The 21398-nt window shown below is 42.0% G+C and overlaps 1 pseudogene; it reads left to right on the top strand.

Moving 5' to 3' along the window:
* Positions 1–20553: 20553 nt before the first annotated feature.
* Positions 20554–20848, top strand: LOC140717030 (ATP synthase subunit e, mitochondrial pseudogene; annotated as a pseudogene).
* The last annotated feature ends 550 nt before the right edge of the window (positions 20849–21398 follow it).

The raw sequence follows: 21398 nt of genomic DNA, 5'->3' as shown, positions 1-21398 counted from the left end.
CCGTTCAGTGTTGAGGTGAGTGAAGTTAGCCATGTTGGTTCGGGAGCCTGATGGTTGAGGGGTAATAACTGTTTCTGAACCTGGCGGTGTGGGACCTAAGGCTCCTGTACCTCCTGCCCGATGGTAGTAGCAAGGAGAGAGGATGACCTGGATGGTGGGGGTCCTTGATAATGGATGTTTTTTTTCTTGTGACAGTGTTCCTTGTAAAAATGCTCAGTGGTGGGGAGGGCTTTACCTGTGATGGACTGGGCTACTTTCTGTAGTGTTTTCTGTTCCTGAGAATTGATGTTTCCATAGCAGACCGTGATGCAACCAGTTAGGGTACTCACCACTGTGCAGCTATAGAAGTTTGTTGAAGTTTTAGGTGACATGCTGAATCTATGCAAATTTCTAAGTAAATAGAGACACTATTGTGCCTTCTTGTGATGGCTTCTCCTCTGATATGATAATACCATGGAACTTTAAGCTACTGACCCTTCGCCATCTCCCATCCCCTATTGAGGAAAACACTCGAAGAAGACATTGAGTGCTTGAAGTCTGCATTAATGATGCATGTGGAGACCACGTGCAAACAGCAAACATTTCAAACAGCCCACACAGACATCCCACCGAGCACCAGCTCCTCAAGTAGCAGAGCCTGCAGATTCCATGCTGGATTCCCTCAGTCCAGATACCAGGAGCTGCAGGGAAATATTCCACAGGCCCAAGGGAAGCCAAGAAGAAAAGAAGAATCCGAGGTCCCACTGGCCAGTATAGAGTCGATTCTGACGAAAGGCAATGGATCTGAAATGGTAAGTATCTTTACTTTTCTCGCCAGAAGTGTAGTCGGAGTTGCAGAGTGGTTCTGGCAGTTCATACTTCTACACAGCTTTTGTACAAATGTGGCTTCTGTTTATCTATTAATTTAAGATACCCTGCAGAATAGGCTCTTCCAGCTATTCAAGCCACACCACCCCAGCAAATTAACCCTAACCTGATCACGAGGCAGTTTACAATTAACCTACACAATACTTCTTTGGACTGTGGGCGGAAGCCAAAGCACCTGGGAGAAACCCATGGGTCCCATATAGACTTCTCACAGAATGCTGCTGGAATTGAGCTCCAAACTCTGGAACACCCCGAAATATAATAACGTTGAGCTAACCGCTCCACTACAGTGCTGTTTATGCAGGATGGCATGGCAACGAAGTGGTTAGCGTAATGCTTTACAGTGCCAGCAATTCAATTCTCCCTGTTGTCTGTAAGGAGCTTGTACCTTCTCCTTGTGACAGCAGAGGTTTTCTCCAGCTGCTCTGATTTACCTAAAATAAAAGGATTATCCTATATGGGGAGATTATAATTCTAAAGTCATACAAGTCAGGTATGGACTCTGTGGGGATGCTTTGTTGGTACTAGAAGCTTGGCAGTACTTGTGGGCTGTGTTGGTCATTGAAGCAAATAATACTCTTCACTGTGTGTTTTGATGTACACATGATAAACTACTAGAGTAGAAACAGTTAAAGTTTCATCTCTTGTTGCAATCTAAATTTATGGATCATAAAGGCTGAAAAGCAAGAAGTTAAGATGTAAATAAGATTAAAGAGAGGTTAGCTTTATTTGTCACATGTACATTGAAGCACACAGTGAAGCATGTGGTTGGCACCAATGGCCAACGCAGACCAAGGTTGTGTTGGGTGCAGCCTACAAGTATCGCCATGCTTTCAACTCCAGTAGAGCATGCCCACAACTTACCAACCCTATCCCGTGCCTCGTTGTTGAAACGTGGGTGGAAACTGGAGTGCCTGGATGAAATCCACATCGTCATGGCAAGAGCATACAAACTCCTTGCAGACAGTGGCAGGAACTCTGATCTTCCGATTGCTGGTGCTGTAAGGTGTTACGCTAACGTACTGTGCTATGCTCAAGGGCAAATGGAATGAAATACAGAGAGTAAGGAATTCTCACTGGAACTGTACAAAAAGCTGTGAACCATGAAGTCCCTTGCAGAAGGAACTGATACATTTTATAACTTCAAAACATTAAAGTAAGGTAATTCAAAGGAAAACAAAGGAGTCTGAAATGCAAGTGTTAGTTTGCTCTTTAGTTTCAGTGAGGCGCCCACTTATCACGTGGTAGTGTGATGACGAATGCAATTCACATATTTATACACATAATCCATAATGAATTATGTAAATGAACATGAATGCTTAATCAAGCAATATATATGTACAACATAATAAACACAAAGTGCACTGCAGATGCTGTGGTCAAATCAAGGCGTACAAAAAAGCTGGATGAACTCAGCAGGTAGGGCAGCATCTGTTGAAAGAAGCAGTCAACGTTTCGGGTCGAAACCCTTCATCAGGACTAAAGACCCCCTTCCCCTGCCCCCTCCTTCTTTAGTCCTATGCTCGAAGACGAAGACGTTGACTGCTTCTTTCAACAGATGCTGCCCAACCTGCTGAGTTCATCCAGCTTTTTTGTACGTCTTTATATGTACAACATTACTTAAATATTACTGAAATATTAAATGCACAACAGAAACAGGGGTTTTTCTTTTAAACTGATATAGGCGCAACAGCAACAGGGTCCCTAAAATAAAATATATGTGGAGATTATAATCTTGCACAGAAGGCAGATGGTCCTCAGTGCCTTTCTGCCAGTCACTAAATTAAGGGTTGACTCTCCCCCAATTCCCCATCTTATACCCATCCCCTGATGCCTATAAGAGAACAAGAATCTCTCGAGCCTATATGTATGCCATGATGATTCCCCAGAGCTGAGAATTTCCAAAGTAATTTTCTCTATAGTTTTGTGGTTTTCTCCACAGCCCTGGGTGATGTATAAAATGCCTGCAAGGCTGAACAGGTTGAATGCAAGGAAGATTGTGGTATGCAGAGTTATCAAGGGGATAGATAACGTGAATGAATGCAGACATCTTACCCTCGGGTTAGGTGAGATGAGAACTAGAGGTCACAGCTTTAAGGTGAAAGATGAAATAGGTAAGGGGAATCCGAGAGTAAGTTTCCTCACCCAGGTGATGGTGTGAGTGTGGAACGGGGTGCTGGCAAAAGTGTTAGACAAGTGTTCATTGTTTGAATGGGTACGTGGCTGGAAGAGGTTTGGAGAAATATGGTCCAGGTGCAGGTCAATGTGACTATTCAAAAGACCAGATGAGCATGAACCAGATAGGCTGAAAGGGTTACTTCAGTATTGTGGTACTATATGAGAGTGACAAAGCAACCACACAGATGTATTTGTGCAAGTGCTATTGTGAAGTCCGATCATCAAGTAGCTTCTTTTGCCAATTCCGTCAACTGATTTCACCCTTCTCCATCTACATCAGGGGTTCCCAACCTGTGATCCATGGACCCCTTGCTAAATGTTGTTGGTCCATGGCATAAAAAGGGCTAGGAACCCCTGATCTATATCCATTCATCAGTCATGTCCAGATTCGTAGAGAGTCAAGAGTGGGAACATGAGGGCCCTGGAGCCCTCTTAATTGGTATAGTCTTGTTGCAGCACAAAGCTGAGACAGTGATTCCATGAACTCTGTGTAGTCTGAATCATTAAAAGTGAATCTACATTTCCTTTATTAGCGATGTTCCTTGTGAGAACCCTACGTGTGAAATATCTGCTACTGTTCCTTCTCTCTGGGAAACATAAGAAAAAATCATTTTTATTCTCAATGTCAGTTTCTATTGAGACCTCAGTAGTGAAAGGAGGGCCCTTTAGTGAAGTTGTCTCAGCAATCAAAGCTCTCGACGCACATGCTTCAAGTGAACTGAGGGGCAGTTTTCAAGTTAATTAACATTGAGGGAGAAATTATTACAATTAGAGTCAAAATCTATTCCAAAGAGAACTTGGAAGACACAAGGAATACAACTGGAGTCAGATGGAGAAACCTCTAGGATGTAGTTCCAATTTTCAGGGAAATATTTTACAACAGCAAATGCAGAGAATTTTAATTGAGCAATAAATTTGACAAACTGGTTTATTAAGAGTTGACTTCAAAGTTCAAAGTAAGATTGTTATCAAACTACATATATGTCACCATATGCCACCTGAGATTCATTTTCTTGCAGGCATTTGCGGTAGATCAAAGAAATACAACAGAATCAATGAAAAATTACACACAAAGATTGATAAGTAACCAATGAGCAAAAGAAGACTAACTGTACAAATAGATAGATCAATCAATAAATGGATGAATGAATGATACTGAGAGCATGAGCCAGATCATCTTTGAAAGTGAGTTCATAGGTTGTGAAACAGTTCATTGAGTGAAGTTATCCACACTGGTTCTGGAGCCTAATGGTTGGAGGGTAATAACTGCTTCTGAGCCTGGTATTAAACTTGAACTTATTGCAGCCCAAAGTCATGGGATGGATTTTAACATCCTGCCATGATGACTTTAAGAGCTCACCATTCACACCCTTTCTTCCAACTCTTCTCCTCCCAGCCCCTTTCACCACCCATGAATCACTGTTTGCCAGAAGCAGCCAGATTCTCCAGATGAATATTGAAAAAAAAGACCCTATGACCATGTACACTAAGTGGCCACTATATTAGGTACCTCTTGCACTTAATTAAGTAACTACTGATTATATGTTTGTGGTATTTTGCTACTGTGGTCCATCCACTTCAATGTTCAATGTGTTGTGCATCCAGAGATGTTCTTTTACACACCACTGTTGTAACATGTGGTTATTTGAGTTTCTGTCACCTTCCTGTCAGCTTGAACCAGTCTGGTCATTCTCCTCTGGCCTCTCCCATTAACAAGGCATTTTTGCCCACAGAACTTCCACTCTCTGGTTGTTCTTATTTTGTTTCTTGTATCATTCTCTGTAAATGCTAGAGACTAATGTGTTTGAAAATTCCAGGAGATCAGCAGTTTCTCAAAACACAACTTCAAACTCAAACTTCAAACCACAAACTCAAATTCTTGTCTGGCATCAACAATCATTCCATGGTCAAAGTCACTTAGATCACATTTCTTTCCAATTCCAATGTTTGGTCTGAACAACAACTGAACTTCTTGACCGTGTCTGCATGCTTTTATGCATTGACTTGCTGCCACCTGATTGGCTGATTAGATATTTGCATTAATGAGCAGGTGTACAGGTGGATCTAATAAAGTGGCTTCTGAGAATAATTAATCAGTCTGACATTGATGCAGGAGAGGATATGGAGGAACACGAGACGCTCAGAGATAGTTCATAATGACTCAGGCAGAGAGGTTGGCTATGCAACCTGGTCATTTGTCAACTACATTTCATCATCTTCTTGTTGCGGAAGCCATGAAATCTGCCTTCTTCGCTGGTGCATGCCAAAGCTACATAAAACATGGCACATAGAACAGTACGCGTTGTTGTGCCAACCTTTTAACCTACTCCAAGATCATTTTAATTCTTCCTCCAACATAATCTTCCATTTTTCTTTCATCAGTGTGCATATCTGAGAGTCTTTATATGTCTCTCAAGTACCTGCATCTACCACCACTGCTGGCAGTACATTCCATGCACCGTGTAAAAAAAATCCTGCCTCTGATATCCCCCCCCCCCCTCTACTTTCCTCCAATCACCGTAAAATTATACACTTCTATATTTTCCATTTCCACCCTGGGTAAAAAGCACTGGCTGTCCACTCTTCTACTTTATCATTCCTCTTTGCTCCAAAGAGAAACTCATATTTCCCTCATACAACATACTCTCTAATTAGGCAGCATCCTGGTAAGTCTCTTCTGTACCCTTTCTAAAGCTTCCACATCCTACCTCTAAAGAGCTGACCAGAACCGAATGCAATTCTCCAAGTGTGGTGTTCACCGGCAGAGGCTCAAAGATGTGACCATGAGAAGATTAGTTCTTTTCTGATTTATTTTTCTTTGATCTATCCCAAACTTCTTCTGACATTACATTTTTTTGGACAAAGTCCAGGAGAATTTGCAGCGTGATGTAATGCCTTTCAAATAAAAGCATTAAGCATACATCAGACTTCCTGTAAACAAATCTGTGATTTGAATACATCAGAGTACACCAGTGTATTTCCCAGCAACATTGGAGGAGGATATTCAGTCCCTTTAGTCTATTCTGGCTCTCAATACAATGCCATTCAATGCAATTCACACTTCCCCCCTCCCTTATTTCCCTATAATTTACCCTTTCTCAAAGGAACCTGTGGGGCAACTTCAAAACCCAGCTGGCTGTGAGGATATGGATTGAGCTGCCAGAGGAAATGGTAAAGGTGGCATAACTACAGCCTCTATAAGTCATTTGGGAAGTTACATGGACGGAAAGGATTTAGAGGGATATGCAGGCAAATGCAACTACCTTGAAGACATCTTAGTTGGCATGGATGAGTTGGTCCAAAGGGTTTGCTTCCATGCTCTATATCTCTATTAATCTGGTGGGTCAAGCAAGCTAGGACTTCCCTGTTTGGAATGAAGAGGATGAGAGGTGACTTGATAGAGGTGTGCAAGATGATAAGAGACATATTCAGGGTGAGCAGCCAGGGATATTTTCCCAGGATGGAAATGGCTAACACAAGGAGCCATAATTTTAAGGTGATTGGAGGAAAGTATGAGGGAGATGACAGAGGTAAGTTCTTGACACAGAGAATGGTGGGTGTGTGGAATGCCCTGCCACGGCAGATAAAGCACATTTAGGAAACTCTTAGATAGGCACATGGATGATAGAAAAACAGAGGAGTATGTGGGGGGGGGGGGGGGGGTTAGATTGGCATTAGAATAGGTTAAAAGGTTGGCACAACAGCATAGGCCAAAGGGTTTTTACTGTGCTATAATGTTCTATGTTCTACATTTAACAATTTTCCTACATCTGCCTACACTAGGAATGTGTTATCCAGTTAACCTTTCAACCAGAGCGTCTTTGAGATGTGGAAGCAAACAAGAGTACTCAAATGGAGAATAACGCAATTCCAGGCAGGACGTGCAAACGCCACACGGACCACACCAGAGGTCAGATCAAACCTGAGTTGTGAGGTGAGCGGCCTGGCCACTGTGTCATTCGTCAGCACCATTAAGCAATTTAACTCATCTCAGACTTTTGGTGAGAGTTACTGAGGAAAATCAGAAAAGTTCTCCAGAGAGCAGGATAAGCAAAGTCTGAAGCAAGTCTAGAGTTTATTTACCCACTGTGGGAGTAGAGATGTTGAGATCAATATGATCTCCTACAGCTAGTTTTCCCAACCTGGGGTCTACAGACCTCTCAGATAATGGTAGGGGTCCATGGCATAACAGAAAGGTTGGGAGCCCTTGTTCTATGGCTTGGAGATAGTTTGGGTGGTAATAATTTAAACTTTAAAGATTATGAAAGGGCTTGATAAATAGGTATGTAGAATAAATTTCTTTGTTTGGCGGGGAACAGTTTAAAGTACTTGGCAAATGAATCCAGAGATGGAAGATATGCTCTTTTTTTTGTCATCATTTGGAATTTGAATGCTTAAAGGAGATTCAGGAGGGAATTGGATTTAAAATTGGAAAAGAAAAAAAAAGAAAAACAGGAGCTTGAGGAAAGGTTAAAGAAAGTAGGAATAATTCTATAATTGACATTTTTATAAGGGAATTTGAGTACATAGTGAAAGTGCCTGATTGTAAATATATAAAGCCTTGGTGGGTAGATGCCTGGATTATAAGACCACAAGGTATAGGAGCAGAATAAGGCCATTTCAGCATGGCAGATTAATTTCCTTGTCAGCCCCAATCTCCTGCCTTCTCCCCGTATCCCTTCATGCCCTGAATAATCAAGAATCTTTCAACCTCTGCCTTAAATATACCCAGCGACGTGGCCTCCACAGCCACCTGCGGCAAAGAAATCCACATATTCACCACACTCTGGCTAAATAAATTCTTCCTTATCTCTATTCTAAAAGGACACCCTTCTATTCTGAGGCTCCCTCACCATAGGAAAAATCCTCTCCACATCCACTCTATCAGGGCCCTTCAACGTTCGATAGGTTTCAATGAGGTCACCCCTCATTCTTCTGAATTACAGTGAGTAGAAGCCCAGAACCATCAAATGGCTCCTCATAGGACAAGCCTTTCAATCTCAGAATCATTTTCATTAACCTCTTTTGAACCCTCTCCAATGTCAGCACATTCTTTCTAAGATAAGGGGCCCAAAACTGCTCACAATACTCCAAGTGAGGCCTCACCAGTGCTTCATAAAACCTCATAATTGCATCCATGCTCATATATTCTAGTCAGCTTTGTGACTGCATACAACTTTACTCTCCTTATTAAAACATATTTCATACTTAGCATTAAAGTAGTGCAAAAGATTTAAAAGCTAGTTCTGGAGTGTAGAGTTAGCCAAATGAGGCAAGATTGTATTAGTGTAACCTGTATTCTTCTGAAAGTTAGAAGTACATGAGCTGTTCTGATTGAAACTTAGGAGATTCTTCATTTAAGGTTCGTTTATCTATTATCAAAGTATACGAATCTGAAATTCTTCTTCTCTGGGTAGCCTTGGAAACAAGAAAGAAAAGTAAAACAGCACAATCATCAACCCCCAAATCACACCTTCCAGCAAAAAAAAAACAAATGAAAATGGAACAGGCACATCAATCCCCAAATCCCCCTCTCTGCTAAAAAAAAATGAACAAAACGCAACAGGAATATCGACTGCCAAATCCCCTTCTCTGTGCAAAGTAACAAGAAAAATGGGCAAAAAACACAGAGTATAAAAAACTGTAAGACTGAATACAAAGTCTATAGTCCAAGTTCACATCCAAAGCACAGAAAACCTGGGCAGCACTCTCCAGGCACAGCAGCAGGCTCTACCCTCTCCGTAGCAGAGCAAGCAAAATGCAGGCAGGCAGCACTCACGCTCCACAATCACCTCAGTGCTTTAATCTCCCTTGTCACTTTAATCAGCGGACAACGGGAGGTTTAATTCTTACAGAGCCCAATAAGGTGGATACAGGTAGGACGCTACCTCTGATGACAGGCTCTAATGGAATGAATCCAGGGACAGGAAATGTATTATCTTTACTCATATTCCAAAGCAAAATGCTTTAAAGTGCGGAGGTAGATTCAATGGGACATCGGATTTATTCTTTGGAAGAAAAAAAAACGCAGGGCTCTAAGGAAAGATTAAAGAACATCAAAATAATTAGATAATTGGTCTAAAAATTTAAAACATTTTCTCAGATGAAGAATGTTCTGCCAAGAGCATGTTCAAAGTTATTCATTAATAGTGACAGATTCTCCCTCCCAGCTGTGTAACTTTAGATGAATGCAAGCTGGCAGATGTATTTTTGCTGTCTTTCTAGCAGCATGGCCATCAACTATAAGCTCTTTTCTGCTACAAGAAGCCGATGGCACATCAAGCAACATGTTTAATACTTGCCGTGTAAGGCAGATGATGGACGTCAGTACCTCTCAACGGGACGTCTCACCATTGTGTGTTTGATCTGCTTTGATTGAAGGCTCTCTTTCTACAAGGCTAGGTGCCTGGGGAATATGCTCTTCCGATTCTGCAGCTCGTGTGACATCTGATGTGTAAACCAATGATTTAAAGATGTCTTGTTAACCCTAAGGCTCACCGTCTCCATTCTCTTCCATTCTAAATTGAAGTTCAAAGGGATTAAGACAATGTCTGAAGAACCTTTTATTTTATATATGAAGTAAAAGAGTTAAAAGTGGGTATTTTGTTCCCTCTTTACAATAAAGGTCAAAGTAACTTCCTTGTCCCTCCCAACCATGATCATTAATTCCTACAATACAATTGTGTCTAATCTTCAAAAGCAAAATACAAAATTCTGGAGGCACTTAGATCGGGCAGCATTTATGGAAGGGGAATAAACAACAGACATTCTTACCCCTTCTCCTCCTCTCACCTGCTCATCATTTTGTTCCCTTTCACCCTTGGTCTGCTCTCCTGTCCTATCAGATTCCTTCTTCTTCAGCTCTTGGCATTTTCCACCAATCATCTCTCAGCTTCTCACTTCATTCCCCCCCCCCCCCCATCCTCCACCCACCCACCTTCCCCCTCATCTGGCTTCACCTATCAACTGCCAGCTTGTTCCCTTTCCCCTCTCCCCACCCACTTATTCTGGAATCTTCACCCTTCGTTTCCAGCCCTGATAAAGAGGACTTGTTCTGACTGTTTACTCCCCTCCATAGATGCTGCCTGACCTGCTGAGCTCCTCCAGCATTGTGTGTATGTGTCTCTGAATTGCCAGCATCTGCCGAATTTCTTGTGTTTATAATCTTCAAAATGACTTAATTGGCTATAACAGATAACTGAGGAAATGCTAAACTACATTATTTATTATTTAGCAGCATCAATATTCTTGCCTCTGAGTCAGAAGGTTGCGAATTTAATTTCCACTCAGATGCTACTGCAGAAACCTGTACATAAAAACCCAGGCTGATACTCAATGTGATATTAAGGAAGAGCCGCTCTATCAAAGATACCGTCCTTTGGGTGGGATATTAAATAGAGGCCTTGTATGTGCTCTCATTATAAGAGCTACTTGTGTGCTATTTTGAAGAGCAGGGGACTTACCATCATTGTTCTGTACAGCGTTTGATCATATGTGTATTATTTAGTCTTTGTCACATTACTGTTTGAAGGAACTAGCAAAGGGCCAATTGACTGCTGCATTTCCATCTTTACCAAAGTGCTGAACTTCTAAAGATTTCACTGTAAAAATTAATGGCACATCTTGAAAACGATGTGAACAGTGTTTTATCAATTCATGTGCCTCATCTTTCTTTCTTTATTAAACTTACATTTCTTTCAAGGACCGAGAGGTTAATGGAAAGAATCTGTTTTTGAATATGGCCTATACCTCCCGCCTGATGGTAAATGCAAGAAGTTACCTCCAAATTAAGCAGCATCTCATAAAATGGTCACATAATCTAATATTTCTTTAATCCTCCCGCGCCACTAGCGCATTGAGTGGCAGCTTTGCCATTTCTTTAGAGTGTGTCTGTTTTATAGGGCTCAACCCATCATGGATGGAAAGTGTGCAAGGAGCCAGCTGGATTCGAGCCTGGGATTACGCGCTTTGAAGTCCGGCGTGGATGCTGCTACACCATCAGCTGGCAACAATCTAATATTGTACACTTCTTTAATTATCCTGTGGGAATATATATCTGCACAACATTGCATCCGCCTCAAAATGGCAAAATTACCCCCTTTTCCTATGCTGGTGTGGAAAAGGCCGGTCCAAATATGACAGAACAAAATGGTCAGCTTGTGTCAGATACATGCAGCGTATGGGTGATCTGTTTCCAAGCCTCTAGACGTTAGAAGCTATTAGAACTGATCAATAGACCATCAGTTATTTACGTCGATCTCACTGCACTCAGTTGCCCTACCAGAGGATATTGTCAACAGGAAGTCAGAGTGTGGCAGTGCCCTGAAGAAACATTGATTGGTTTGCAATCATTTATCAAGCTGCTCTCTACAGCTTTAAACTGAGTATTTGTGTTTGCTAAATTTCACAATTTGTGCTCTTTCTTCACCCAAAACATTGCCAATAGGCGGTGAAGATTTCTTTTATTCTGGCTCATCTTTTTGCGGGTCATAGACCAGCAGCATTCCTTGTGACCCATTAGCTCCACTTCACCCCAATCGTACACTCAGGTCAGGTCTTAATCTTTGGTTCTGTCTGCACCCTTTAACTTCAAGAACATTGCCTGAGATGAGCATCTACTCAATTAATGGTACGCTGAGGTCACAGTAATGTTGGGGGCTTGTCTCTTGTTGCTATAGAGATAAAATACCAACACACAGCCAGGGCTGACAATGCTCTCAACCCTTCTCGATTCTCCAAATCTTCAACATTTGAAGAAGAATCTCCTGCAGGTAAGCATGAGGTAAACTCACACTAAATTTAGATTTAGATTGAGATAGTTATCACATGTACACTGAAATTTTCTGTGAAATGTGTCATTTGTGTTAACACCCAATAGACGCAAGGATTTGCTGGGGACAGCCCACAAGTGTTGTCACACATTCCAACATCAATGCAGCATGCCCTCAGTGCTTCGTGGAACAACATAGAACACAACAAGCAACAAAACAGTTGCAAAACAAGCCACTTTCCTCCTTGCCATCCACCACACACACAGACAGTCCTCCAACCTCAGGACAGGCCTCCGGGCCTCCTTCGCCAGGTATCCAGACTTCCCACCTCTCTCGGAAGTTCCGGGAGTCTCCCGCATATTGATAGCGGCTCCCTGATGCCCGCAAATTATATACAATGTCCTGGAAATCGATTTTTTTTGAGAGGGAGAGGGAGAGGAAGAGTGAGAGTGAGAGGGAGCATCCTGATTGGTCTCTCTTTGTGCTAAGTAGACCTATCAGTTTTCTCTGTGGGCGGGCTTTACAGTCGACCTCAAAAATAATGACAGTGTTGCTCGCTGCACTGTTTGCAACAGTGACTTTTCTATTGCCCACGGTGGGTTAAAATGTAAAAGACATGTTGAGGTGAGTTTAACAGGTGTCATTCGTTCATTAGCATATCTAACGTTATTTAAACTAGCTGGCTAGCTGCTAAGGAGCTACTCTATTGATATCCTACATGATGAGGCCAAACTCCCTGTAGACTTGCTTAAAATTGGAATAGAATAAAAAAGTGACTCCATGATAATATAAGTATGTATGATTAGACAAAATCACTAAACAAATTATTACATACACTCTTGGAGGTTGACCGGGGTTGGGGGGTGGGGGTGGATATGGAGTTGGGGGGGTGGGGGTGCTACCTCCCTGAAATGAGTTTTTACAGGGTGGGATGTCTGGGCATCTGTCATTGGACTTCAATTTCCGGACTTCCCTCGATCTTCAGGTTTCAATTTTCGGTATCGACCTCCAGAACAGTCAATAATGGAACCCCAGAGTCTAAGCCTGCTGACTCACGGGCCCTCACTACTCCTGCTCATGTGCCCTTCTGATCCTGGGACCTATCGCACTTGGGACAGCCCAACATCCACGTTACTGGCCTTTGAGTGTGGAGAGAAGCAGTGACGGACATATCGCTGGCCTTTGAATGCGGGCCAGAGGCCTATTCCCCAGCCTGACATCCTACTCCTCCACATCCCTGTCACTAAATACCACCTCCCCCATCCCCAACCATTGCTACGAACTTTAAAAGTAAACAACTAAAACCTCACTTTCCTGGAAGACTTCCATTTTTTCATTCAAAATATATATTTGCTCTAAGGTGGAATGGCTGTCCATTAGCAGTAAGGATTCAGCCATGCATGTAACTGTGAGCATTACTCCCATGGCATTGAGAAGGTGAGGCTTTGCAAGGATGGATCACTGACCATCAATACTAGGTAAGTGGGAAGCAGACTCTTTGGAGGTCATGAGATAACATTTCCAGAGACCACTAACACTATAAAAAGCCATTGTTGAGGCAGAGGAGATGAGAACTTGCAGGTTAGCCCCACTAAAGAGGGGGCTGACAAGAGATAATAGGATGAATCTTACCTACTCTTCTTCAGTATAGTAACTATCTCATGTTTTTCATTTCCCTTGCCTTAATATAATCTCCCATCCAATGGACTGTACCTCTAAACATCTCACAGTCCCTCAGACCTGCACTAAAGATTGAGCAGAGACTATTCTGCTCAAGACTCTGGAGTTGGACCTGAATCCACAACTTACAGATTCAGGGCCAAATCGAATTTGAGATTATTGTTCTATCCACAAGTACATGTATGCACGGGTGCCATGAAAACCTGAGCTGCGGCATCACCGTACAAGCAACATCCACAAGGATGTCATGGACCCATCAATTAAACATTGTAAAACTCAATTTTTAAAGAAAGAACACAATTAGAGCAAACAACTTCAATGTCAGCAAAATTAAAGAGTTAGTCATCAACTTCACGAAGTGGAGGAGTGCACATGCTCCTGTCTTCATAAATGGCGCTGAAGTTCAGAGAGTTGAAAGCCTCAAGTTCTTTGTAGGAAATATCACTAATAGCCTGCCCTGGTCCAACCATGTAGACACCAGGAAGGTTCACCAATACCTCTACTTCCTCAGAAGACTAATGAAAGTTTGCATGTCCTTGTTGAACTTTACCTATTTTTATCAATTAATCATAGAAAGCATCCTGTCTGAAAATATCACGGTTTGGTGTAGCAACTGCTCTGTCTGTGACTGCAAGAAGCTGCAGTGTGGTGGACTCGGGACCGTACATCACAAAAATCAGCCTCCTCTCCATGGACTCAGGCTATACTTTCTGCTGCCTCAGTAAAATAGCCAGCAGAATCAAAGACTGTACCCACCCTGGACATTCTCTCCTCTCCTCTCCCATTGGGCAGAAAATACATGAGCTCAAAGGCATCTACCACCAGGGTAAAGTAGTTTCTACTGTGCTGTTATGAGATTATTGAATATTTGCCGAATAGGAAAAAATAAATTCTTGACCTCACAATCTCCCTCGTTCAGATCTCGCAACTTATTGTCTCTCTACACTTTGCTCTATAGTTGTTACACTTTATTCTGTATTCAGTAATTGTTTTACCTTGTTCTACCTCAACGCATTGTGTAATGAACAGTATGCAGGTCAAGCATCTCACTGTACCTTGGTACATGAGACAATAGCAAATCAATTCTAATTGCAAAATACAACAAAGTCCATTTTAGTGCAAAGTGATCAAAGTGAATGGCGTTGCTGAACAGTAGTGATTAGCATTCTGCTGGTTGGTTCAAGAACTGGATGACTATAAGACCATAAGATATAGGAGCAGAATCAGGCCATTTGGCCCATTGAGTCTGCCCCAGCATTTCATCATGACTAATCCAATTTTCCTCTCAGCCCCGATCTCCTACCTTCTCCCCGTTTCCCTTCCTGCCCTGAATGGGTGAAGGGGAACAGCTGTTCTTGAACCTGAAGGCATGGGACTGTACCTCCAGCACGTTGATAACTGCAAAAGGTTAACTCCAAATTAAGCAGCACATAATGAAAGAATCAGGTAATCTGACATTGTACACATGCTTTCTTTATGAGAATTTATAACTGGGCAACATTTCAGCCACCTTAAAATGGAAAAATTACCCCCTTTCCTTCTGTTGTGGTGGAAAAAATTCCCTGCAATGCCTGGCAAAGGAAAATGGTCTTTTTTTGTATCAGATACATACATCAGAGCTGAGTGCTTCTAAGCCTTCAGATGCTAGAAATGATTAGGACCGATCAATAAACCATCAGTTATTTACGTCGATCTTACTGCACTCAGTTGCCCCAGCAGAGGATATTGTCAACAGGAAGTCAGATTACAGCTGTGCCCTGAAGAAATGTTGAGTGGTTTACTATTACCTGTTAAGCTGCTCTCCACTGCATATATGTGATTGCTAAATTTCAGGATTAAGTTGAGCCTACTATTTTTGATCTTTCCATCATTGAAGTGGAGATTTCTGGATGAACAGTCAGTGGCTGCGAGATTCAGTCAGACGTCGGACATCCTGCAGTGTGTGACTCACTTCCTGATACCCCGAAGGCTTGTTACCGGCTGCTGTAATGTAACACTCTCCACTTCGCAGGATAACTGTGACTTCAGCAACTCTCCAGCTTGGAAGCAGACAGGTCTGAGTAACCCATCTGATTGGCATCCCATAGTGTCTGCTGCTTGGCAGCAGCTTCCAGTTTTATAACACTTGTTGGAATAAAAGTTTTTTTTAATTTAACAAGGAGAACCCTAGACCCAATACAATCTGTGTCTTTAAACTTTTGCTATGGATGGTGTTCCAGTCTCTGCAATTGTTAGGCTGTTTCAAGGTAGATATCTGATGCACCATCAATAACTCTCCGAGACGTGAGGCGAGATATTGGTTTTATTGACTGGAAGAAAGAACAAGCAGTAATTGACACCATACTACATCCTGGAGACTGAGGGCAGGGCTCAGGCCTCAATCACCTTTATACCGGGGTCTGTGGGAGGAGCCACGGTCAGTGGGAGGGGCCACAGGAGCAGTCAGTGGGGTGGGGGGGGGGGGGGGGGGAGTGTGTGTCCAGACAGGTATATGTAGTTCACCACAATATCAGACGGACCTCTCTTGTCCACCTGGATCATGAAAATTAGCCTTCGTTTAATAATATAATATAACCACATACATAGTGTAACCATCCAATTAACCAAGATTCAGAAATCAAGATTGTTCAGTCATTCTTCAGTACACAAGTGTAAAGAAGAACAAAGTTACTCTTACTCTGATCTAATGCAGCATTAAAAAACACTATATATATGTATGTAAAGCAGCATTAAAAACTATATATATGTATATATATATATATATATATGAGCAATGCTATAAAATTTAATGTACTAGCCACTGTTTGAGTGTGGCCATATATACTGTACATAGGTAAGTTTATATATTGTACATAGACTGATTGTAGGCACAAATAAGTAATTTGCTCCTCAGTACAAATAAGCACCTAGGTGCAGGAATCCTGAAAGTAAGTTGAGGGACTCTTCTAGGTAACAGAAGGGCGTATGAAAGCACAGTGGGACAGTGCCTGTATCAATGTAGGTATGAGATATGAAGTGTACCAATAACATAGTATAATCAAACACAAAAAATGCCTGAAAATGCGAGCAGGAATTTGGGCACCAGACCCCACAAACCTGACTCACCATTCAATATAATCATACTGATCTAAGCCGGTAACAACTCCTCTTCAATGCCAGTTTCCCCAAAAGCCTTAATTCTTCAATCTTTCAAATATTTATCTATTTCCTCTTTAAGAAAATCCTAATGATCTGCCCTCCACCATCCCTGGGGGCAGAAAGTGCAAGAGAATCTCTACCCTCTGATTTTGTAAGTCAGCAGGTTGGCAAAGCTGACAGTGAAAGTCCAAAGCTCAGTGAGACCAGAGGCAGAAGCCCTAAGGTCAAAGGCCATAGTTGATAGGTCTGGAGGTAGAGACTTGATGATCGAGGCCCTTGCGTCACCTTGTCCAGAGACAGAGGCCTGACGTCTGTGAGTGCGGAAGTGCAGGCCAGGGATTGAAAGTTGGAGGCCTGGTGTTTGTGAGACTTTAAGACTGGGGCCAAGGGAGACAGCCTGCCCTGGAGTTGGAGGCTAGTTGGTGTGTATGAGTGGGACAGTGTCTAGAAGGTTGACAGAAGTTTTCTTTTGCTGCTTTTGTCTTGCTTTGCTTTGTTCCGTCGTTGTAATTTCTATTTGTGTTGTTCTACTAAACAGTGTGGGCATGCTATGTTGGTGCCAGAAAGTTTGGCACCACTTACCACAGAGAACAACACAGCACAGGAACAAGACATTTGGCCCACAATGTCGTAATCAAATGGATAACTAAACTAATCTCTTTTGCCTACACAATTTCCATATCTTTCCATTTCCCTCACACTCATGTGTCTATCTAAACATCTCTTCAGACTCTAATGCTTATGCTTCTACCACCAGCACAGGCAGTGCATTCCAGGCACTCACCCCTCACTGTGTAAAATACATGCCTCTCACATCTCCTGTGAAATTACCCTGTCTCACCTTAAATGTATGCACTCTGGTGTGCCCAACTCAAAAGACTAGAAAGAGTGTGATATTAGATCTCCTGTTAGGGAATGAGACAGGGCAGGTGACAGAAGTTTGTGTAGGGAGACACTTTGCATCTAGTGATATATACTGTCATTAGTTTTAAGGTGATTATAGAAGAGGATAGGTCTGATCTCGGGCTGAGATTATAAATTGGAGGAAGGGCAATTTTGATGGTATCAGAAAGGATCTTGTAAGTGTGGATTGGGACAGGCTGTCTTTTGGCAAAAATGTTCGATAAGGTCTTTTAAGAAACTCCTGGACAGCTACATGGAGCTCTTTTCAAGAGATGTTGAGACCTTGGTCAAGAAAAAGAATGAGATCATAGCAGGTATAGGCACACAGGAACAAATGAGGTACCTGAGCAGTTTAAGAAATGCAAGAGAATGCCTAAGAAGGAAATCAGGAGAGCTAAAAGAAGACATGAGGTTGTTCCAGCAGAAAGGGTGAAGGAGAATCGTAATCGCTTCTACAGATACATTAAGAGCAAGGGACAAAGTTCCTTCCTCTGGAATATCAGAGTGGTAATCTATACATGAAGCTGAAAGGGATGGGAGAGATCTTAAATTGATTTTTTTACTCTATTTACTCGGGAGATGGACACAGACTCTAAAGAAACGAGGCCTATGCAGCAGCAAGGTCATGGAGCCTATACCAATTATAGAGGAGGAGATGTTTGCTATCTTGCAGCAAATTAGGGTGAATAAATCCTCAAGCCCTGACAAGGTGTTTCCTCAAACCCTGTGGGAGGCTAGTGCAGACATTGCAGGGGCCCTAACAGAGATACTTACAACATCATTTGCCGTAGGTGAGGTGCCAGGGGATTGAAGGATAGTGAATGTTGTTCCATTGTTTAAAAAAGATTCTAGGAATAAGCTAGGAATTTATAGGCTGGTAAGCCTGACATTAGTCTTTGGAAGATTATTGAAAGGTATTCTAATGGACCAAATATATGAGTATTTGGATAGACAGGGACTGATTAGAGATAGTCAACATGGCTTTGTGCATGGTAGGTCACGTCTATCCAAGCGTATAGAGTTTTTTGAGGAAGTTACCAGGAAAGTTGATGAAGACAAGGCAGTGGATGTTGTCTACATGGACTTTAGCAAGATCTTTGATAAGACACCATATGGGAGATTGGTCAAGAAGGTTCAGCCACTTGGCATTTAAGATGAAGTAGTAAATTGGATGAGACATTGGCGTCACAAAAGAAGCCAGAGAGTGGCTGTAGATGATTGCCTCTCTACCTGGAAATCTGTGACTAGTGGAGTGCCACAGGGATCTATGCTGGATCTGCTGCTGTCATCTACATCAATGATCTGGATGATAATGTAGTAAAATGGATCAGCAAATTTGTGGATGACACAAAGATTAGGGGTGTAGGATACAACAAGGAAGACTGTAAAAGCTTGCAGCAGGACCTAGGCTTGTTGGAAACTGGCTGGGCTGAAAAATAGCAGATGGAATTTAATAAAGACAAATGTGAGGTGTTACACTTCAGTAGGACCAACCAGGGTAGGTGTAATATAGTGAGTGGTAGGACACTGAGGACTGCAGTAGAACAGAGGGCCTTTGGAATACAGATCCATAACTACTTGAACGAGGCATCACAGGTTGTAAAGAAAACTTTTGGTACATTAGCCTTCATAAATCGATGTATTAGGACAGGAGTTGGGATGTTATGCTTAAATTGTACAGGATATTCGTGAGGCCTAATTTGGAGTAATGTGTCCAGTCTTGGTCACCTTCCTATAGGAAAGATGTAAATAGGATTGAAAGAGTACAGAGAAAATTTACAAGGACGTTGCCGGAACTGGAGAACCTGAGTTATTGGAAAAGGTTGAATAGACTTAGGCTTTATTCATAAACCTCCAAGAGAGCCACAACTTTGTCGTGGTTTGGAGGTTGGCATTCCTCAATGACCTGGAGAGCTAGGTTGGCTGGAGTCACGGCTTTATTCTTTGACTCTTGGTAGGGTTAACCAAACCAGTGAGTTTAAGGGGTAGAGGACAGACTAAGAGAGGTCCACTGGTCCTCCAGGTTTGGGGGTTCGGTTCGGGGCTAACAACCTTGAACGATCAAACAAAACTGTTACAGAAAGAGCAATGAAAAATCCTGATACATCTGGATGGTCAGAACAAACAGAGATGGAGGACTTTCATTGCTGCTCTAAACACCAGCGGTGTACTGTGCAACAAGTTAATTTTTTCCCTATAATATATAAGATTGAGGGGAGATTCGTTAGAGGTATACATAATTGTGAGGAGTATAGATAGGGTAAGTGCAAGCAGGCTTTTTCCACTGAGGTTGGATGAGAAGTTCAAAGTAAAATTTATTATCAGAGCACATACATGTCAGCACATGACATGAGTTAAGGTCCTGTCATGGGTTAAGGCCATGAGTTAAGGGTGAAAGGTGAAATGTGAGTGCATGCAGGTTGATGTGACTAGACAGGTTCATGGTTTGACATAGACTAGATGGGCTGAATGGCCTGTTTCTGTGCTGTAACGTTCTATGACTCTATGGCTCCATTAGACCCTTCAACCCTGGGATACTCACTGTCTACTCTAACTATTCCTCTCATAATCTTATAAACCTCCATCAGATCTCCCTTCAGCCTTAGAGCTATCATGCGCCTGGGTTTGCAGGACGTTGGAATTGCGGGCTGTCCCCAGCACATCCTTGATATTTTTAACACAAACTGCACATTTCACTGTATGCTCTGAGTACTTGTGATAAATAAATAAATCAGAAGCAGAATACGTATCTATGTGACTCTTCACTATTCAGAGCTCTCCTATCAAGCAGCTTTAGGATATTATGGGTTTCAATAATGTCACCCCTGATACTTCCAGACTCCAAGGAATGCAAACCCAGACAATCTCACATCTCTTGGAAGGAACATCCTGACAGACGGGGTGCTTGGAATATCTCAGAAACCGCTGATCGCCTGGGATTTTCATGCACACCAGTCTCTAGAGTTTACAGAGAGGAGTGTGTTAAAATGAAAAACATCCAGCGCGATGACGCGGCCGAACCTTCTATCCTTCAGCGGACATTGACTTCGGTTACTGATGGCCGTCATGGTTCCCCTGGTGCAACTGTCGCCCTTAATCAAGATGGCTAGGTACTCAGCATTGCTGGTTGGTATCTTTTATGGCAAAAAGCGATATGATTATTTGAAGCCTTTTGCAGAAGAGGAGAGAAGAATAGAGGCAGAAGAAAAAAAGAGAGAAGAACCTGAACGTATTGCAAAACAACTAGTAGAAGCAAATGAAGACACTATTTTGAAATGATTGAACCCATTCAAATAATGAAGAATATGTCAAGTGATGCACCATCCAGAGACAGAGAAGCAGTTTCAGCGACAGGTTACTATCGATGCAATGCTCCTCAGACAGGATGAAGAGGTCAATACTCCCCAATGCCATTAGGCTGTACAATTCAACCGCCAGGACTTAAGGACTTTTTAAAAGCTATTATTAATGCTTTTTGAGATAGTGATTTAGATGCATATCATATTTTTTTTTACTGAGTTAAGTATTGTATGTTATTAGTTTTGCTACAACAAGTATATGGGACATTGGAAAAAAAGTTGAATTTCCCCATGGGGATGAATAAAGTATCTATCTATCTATCTATCTATCTAGTACAGACTAATCAAAAGTATCTATTCAAGACAACTTTCTGGTGCATTTTTCCACTATCCCAATGTGAGAGAATAAATTTTTTGAACATTATGTAGTCTTTAAGTTTATTGCTTTCAAATTAATTGTGGAACATGTGATTTAGAGGGAAATTGCTAACAGTGTGTGATTTTGAATTTCAAAAACATGTTAACAATTCACGGAGCAAACACGAGGAAATCTGCAGATGCT

Source organism: Hemitrygon akajei, chromosome 27 (genome assembly GCF_048418815.1).
Source record: "Hemitrygon akajei chromosome 27, sHemAka1.3, whole genome shotgun sequence".
Classification (NCBI taxonomy): Eukaryota; Metazoa; Chordata; class Chondrichthyes; order Myliobatiformes; family Dasyatidae; genus Hemitrygon; species Hemitrygon akajei.
The sequence above is the reverse complement of the archived record's forward strand: the minus strand, read 5'-3'. Positions and strand labels throughout refer to the sequence as shown.